The sequence below is a fragment of the Babylonia areolata genome, chromosome 15 (assembly GCF_041734735.1).
Source record: "Babylonia areolata isolate BAREFJ2019XMU chromosome 15, ASM4173473v1, whole genome shotgun sequence".
Classification (NCBI taxonomy): domain Eukaryota; kingdom Metazoa; phylum Mollusca; class Gastropoda; order Neogastropoda; family Buccinidae; genus Babylonia; species Babylonia areolata.
The window spans coordinates 16,730,568-16,735,567 of record NC_134890.1 but is presented as its reverse complement, the minus strand read 5'-3'; the positions used below and the strand labels follow the sequence as shown (position 1 = coordinate 16,735,567).

At 43.3% G+C, this 5,000-nt stretch overlaps 1 protein-coding gene across 3 annotated transcripts in view; it reads left to right on the top strand.

The window, feature by feature from the left end:
- The window catches only part of LOC143290198 (uncharacterized), a 65,730-nt gene that overhangs the window by 218 nt on the left and 60,512 nt on the right, over positions 1–5,000 (top strand). The gene's annotated exons all lie outside the window — the stretch shown is intronic.

The window sequence follows — 5,000 nt, the reverse complement described above, 5'->3', positions numbered from 1 at the left end:
GGTGGGTGTGTGTGTGTGGGGGGAGGTTGGGTGTGTGTGCGTGTGTGTGTGTGTGTGTGTGTGTGTGTGTGTGTGTGTGTGTGTGTGTGTGTGTGTGTGTCTGTATGTGTCTGTGTGTGTGTGTGTGTGTGTGTGCGTGTGTGTGTGTGTGTGTGTGTGTGTGTGTGTGTGTGTGTGTGTGTGTGTGTGTGTGTGTGTGTGTGTGTGTGTGTGTGTGTGTGTGTGTGTGTGTGTGTGTGTGTGTGTGGTAGTCAGTGCACAGTTTGAAATGATTGTTGTTGTTGTTGTTGTCAGGGTCTATTGCCGTGTGTCGTGTGTGTGTGTGTGTGTGTGTGTGTGTGTGTGTGAGTGTGAGTGTGTGTGTGCGTGTGTGTGTGAATGTGTGTGTGTAGTAGTAGTCAGTGCACAGTTTGAAATGATTGTTGTTGTCGTTGTTGTCAGGGTCTATTGTCGTGTGTCGTGTGTGTGTGTGTGTGTGTGTGTGTGTGTGTGTGTGTGTGTGTGTGTGTGTGTGTGTGTGTTAGCTAATCCACAGTTTGAAATAATGCTGTTGTTGCTGTTGTCATGGTCCATTGCCGTGTGTCGCCAGTTGTCTGTGACTCTTGTGTGTTCTTGTTTGAGTCAGTGCAATACGGTGTGGAATGATAAACCACACGACACCACAGTTCAATACTGTACAGTACATTTAGCACACTACAGTACGGTAAACTGTGTGCGATGTCGGTGTTTGTACCTGGCTAATTCGCTCGCAATGAGCGCTGTGCGTCTCTGTGGTCTGGCTGAGTCGGCCTCTGCCCAAGAAGCGTACGCACGTTCCCTGTGGCAATGGTCAATGGGGTGCTCCTTGTTTTCTTCTTTCTGTCCTTAAAATTCCTTAAAATACACACAATAACATACATCATGCACAGTATCGATGTGGAAAACAAACTCACGGTCATTGTCTCTGTGTCAGTACGGTAAACTACACTACAGTACACTACACTACACTAGAGTACATTACACCGCAGTTTAGTACAGTGGACTGCACAGTTCAGTACAGTGTCATGTAGCGGCCGTTTATTAACATTCTGAGCAAATGCTATGCTGACAATGCTGCACCAGTCAATAAACAGGTGATGTCTGTTGTCTCTGTGTCAGTCAATAAACAAGTGATATCTTCTGTCTGTGTCAGTAAATATTAAAAAATAAATGATCTGTTGTGTCTGTGTCAGTCACTACATAAGTGACGTCTGTTGTCGCTGTGTCAGTCGATACACCAGTGACGTCTGTTGTCTCTGTGTCAGTCGATACACCAGTGACGTCTGTTATCTCTGTGTCAGTTGATACACCAGTGACGTCTGTTATCTGTGTGTCAGTCGATACACCAGTGACGTCTGTTGTCTCTGTGTCAGTCGATACACCAGTGACGTCTGTTGTCTCTGTGTCAGTCGATACACCAGTGACGTCTGTTGTCTCTGTGTCAGTCGATACACCAGTGACGTCTGTTGTCTCTGTGTCAGTCGATACACCAGTGACGTCTGTTGTCTCTGTGTCAGTCGATACACCAGTGACGTCTGTTGTCTCTGTGTCAGTCGATACACCAGTGACGTCTGTTGTCTCTGTGTCAGTCGATACACCAGTGACGTCTGTTGACTCTGTGTCAGTCGATACACCAGTGACGTCTGTTGTCGCTGTGTCAGTCGATACACCAGTGACGTCTGTTGTCCATGTGTCAGTCGATACACCAGTGACGTCTGTTGTCTCTGTGTCAGTCTATACACCAGTGGCGTCTGTTGTCTATGTGTCAGTCGATACACCAGTGACGTCTGTTGTCTCTGTGTCAGTCGATACACCAGTGACGTCTGTTGTCTCTGTGTCAGTCGATACACCAGTGACGTCTGTTGTCTCTGTGTCAGTCGATACACCAGTGACGTCTGTTGTCTCTGTGTCAGTCGATACACCAGTGACGTCTGTTGTCTCTGTGTCAGTCGATACACCAGTGACGTCTGTTGTCTCTGTGTCAGTCGATACACCAGTGACGTCTGTTGTCTCTGTGTCAGTCGATACACCAGTGACGTCTGTTGTCTCTGTGTCAGTCAGTAAACAGGTGATATTTTCTGTCTGCCAGTTAATAAACTGGTGATAATCTTCTATCAGTCAGTCAATAAATTCAGTTTCAGTTTCAGTAGCTCAAGGAGGCGTCACTGCGTTCGGACAAATCCATATACGCTACACCACATCTGCCAAGCAGATGCCTGACCAGCAGCGTAACCCAACGCGCTTAGTCAGGCCTTGAGAAAAAAAAAGGTGAATGAATAATAGATAAGCTTACATAAATAAATAAATAAATAATAATTATAATATAAAAAAGGTAGTAATAATAATAATAATAATAATAATAATAATATATAAATAAATAAATAAATAGTCAATAAGAAGCGATGCCTGTTATTTGTGTCAGTCAGTAAACAAGTGATATAATTATGTTTGACTCCGTATCAGTCAATAAAAAATGCACTGTGTGTCATGCTATGAAAAGCTAGTATCTGATTCTGTGTCAGTCAATAAACAAGTGATGTCTATTGGAGTCTATTGACGCTGTGTCAAGGCACAAGTGACGTCTTTTGTTTCTGTGTCTGTCAGTGCACAAGTGGTGTCTTTTGTCTGTGTCAGTCAATAAACAAATGATCTGCTGTCTCTGTGTCAATAGATAGGCGGCGTCTGTTCTATGTCTCAGTCAATAAACAAGTGATATATGTTTGACTCCGTGTCAGTCAATACGAAATGGTAATATCTGACTGTGCGTCCTTCTATAAAAAGCTAGTATCTGACTCTGTGTCAGTCAATAAATAAGTGATGTCTATTGGAGTCTATTGACGCTGTGTCAAGGCACAAGTGACTTCTTCTTCTTCTTCTTCTGCGTTTGTGGGCTTCAACTCCCACGTTCACTCGTATACGCGAGTGGGCTTTTTACGTGTATGACCGTTTTTACCCCGCCATGTAGGCAGCCATACTCCGCTTTCGGGGGCGTGCATGCTGGGTAAGTTCTTGTTTCCATAACCCACCGAACGCTGACAGGGATTACAGGATCTTTAACGTGCGTATTTGATCTTCTGCTTGCGTATACACACGAAGGGGGTTCAGGCACTAGGCAGGTCTGCACATATGTTGACCTGGGAGATCGTAAAAATCTCCACCCTTTACCCACCAGGCGCCGTCACCGTGATTCGAACCCGGGACCCTCAGATCGAAAGTCCAACGCTTTAACCATTCGGCTATGGCGCCCGTCAGCACAAGTAACGTCATTTGTCTCTGTCTCAGTCAAGGCATGATGTCTTTTGTCTGTATCAGTTAACCAACTGGTGATATCTTCTATCCGTGTCAGTCAATAAACAAATGATCTGTTGTTTCCGTGTCAATAAATAAGCGGCGTCTGTTTTTGTTTTTTGTTGTGTGTGTGTGTGTGTGTGTGTGTGTGTGTGTGTGTGTGTGTGTGTGTGTGTGTGTGTGTGTGTGTGAGTGTGTGTGTGTGTGTGTGTGTGTGTGTGTGAATGTGTGTGTGTGTGTGTGTGTGTGTGTGTGTGTGTGTGTGAGGCAATTAACAAGTGATACATGTTGACTCTGTGTCAGTCAATAAAAAGGTAATATCTGACTGTGTGTCAGGTAGTGAAAAGGTGATGATATCTGACTGTGTCAGTCAATACACAAGTAATGTCTGTTGACTGTTCAGTCAATACACTGGTGATTTTTTGTTAATTGTGTCAATCAGTAAACAAGTGATGTCCTCTCTCTCTCTCTCTCTCTCTCTCTCTCTCTCTCTCTCTCTCTCTCTCTCTCTCTCTCTCTCTCTCTCTCTCTCTCATTTATATATGTTTTTTGTTTTTATTTCTCACTACATGCCATTACTTTGAATGGATGGTCGAACTGCACTTTGTTGCACAGATTGATCGATTTCGTTTTGGCTTTGGTTCTCATCAATATTATTACTATTGATGCATGTTGTTAATTGTATTATGAACCCCCATGTCATTAGGGCTGTAAAGCTATTGACATTAAAGTGTTCAGTGTTCAGTGTTCAGTGATCTCTCTCTCTCTCTCTCTCTCTCTCTCTCTCTCTCTCTCTCTCTCTCTCTCTCTCTCTCTCTCTCTCTCTCTCTCTCTCTCTCTCTCCGTGTCAGTACACAAGTGATGTCTGTTGACTGTGTCAATAAACAAGTGATGTCTGTTCTCTCTGTGTCAGTCAATAAACATGCGATTTGCATTGACTATGTGTCAGTCAATAGAAAGATAATGTCTGACTGTGTGTCAGTCAGTGAAGAGGTAATACACGACTCTCTGTCATTCAATATACAAGTGATATATATATATATATATATATATATATATATATATATATATATATATATATATATATGTATATATATATATATATATATATATAGAGAGAGAGAGAGAGAGAGAGAGAGAGAGAGAGACGCTTTGTGAAATACACAAAGTGGTGTTTTGTTAACTCTGTGTCAGTCAATACACACGTTATGGCATAATTATGTCATTGTGTCACTCAATAAACAAATTAATAATCATGCTGATTCTGCATAAGCCAGTGATGTTATGTGGAGTGATGGCCTAGAGGTAACGCGTCCGCCTAGGAAGCGAGAGAATCTGAGTGCGCGGGTTCGAATCACGGCTCAGCCGCCGATATTTTCTCCCCCTCCACTAGACCTTGAGTGGTGGTCTGGACGCTAGTCATTCGGATGAGACGATAAACCGAGGTCCCGTGTGCAGCATGCACTTAGCGCACGTAAAAGAACCCACGGCAACAAAAGGGTTGTTCCTGGCAAAATTCTGTAGAAAAATCCACTGCGATAGGAAAAACAAATAAAACTGCACGCAGGAAAAAATAAAAAAAAAAAAAAAATGGGTGGCGCTGTAGTGTAGCGACGCGCTCTCCCTGGGGAGAGCAGCCCGAATTTCATACAGAGAAATATGTTGTGATAAAAAGAAATACAAATACAAATACA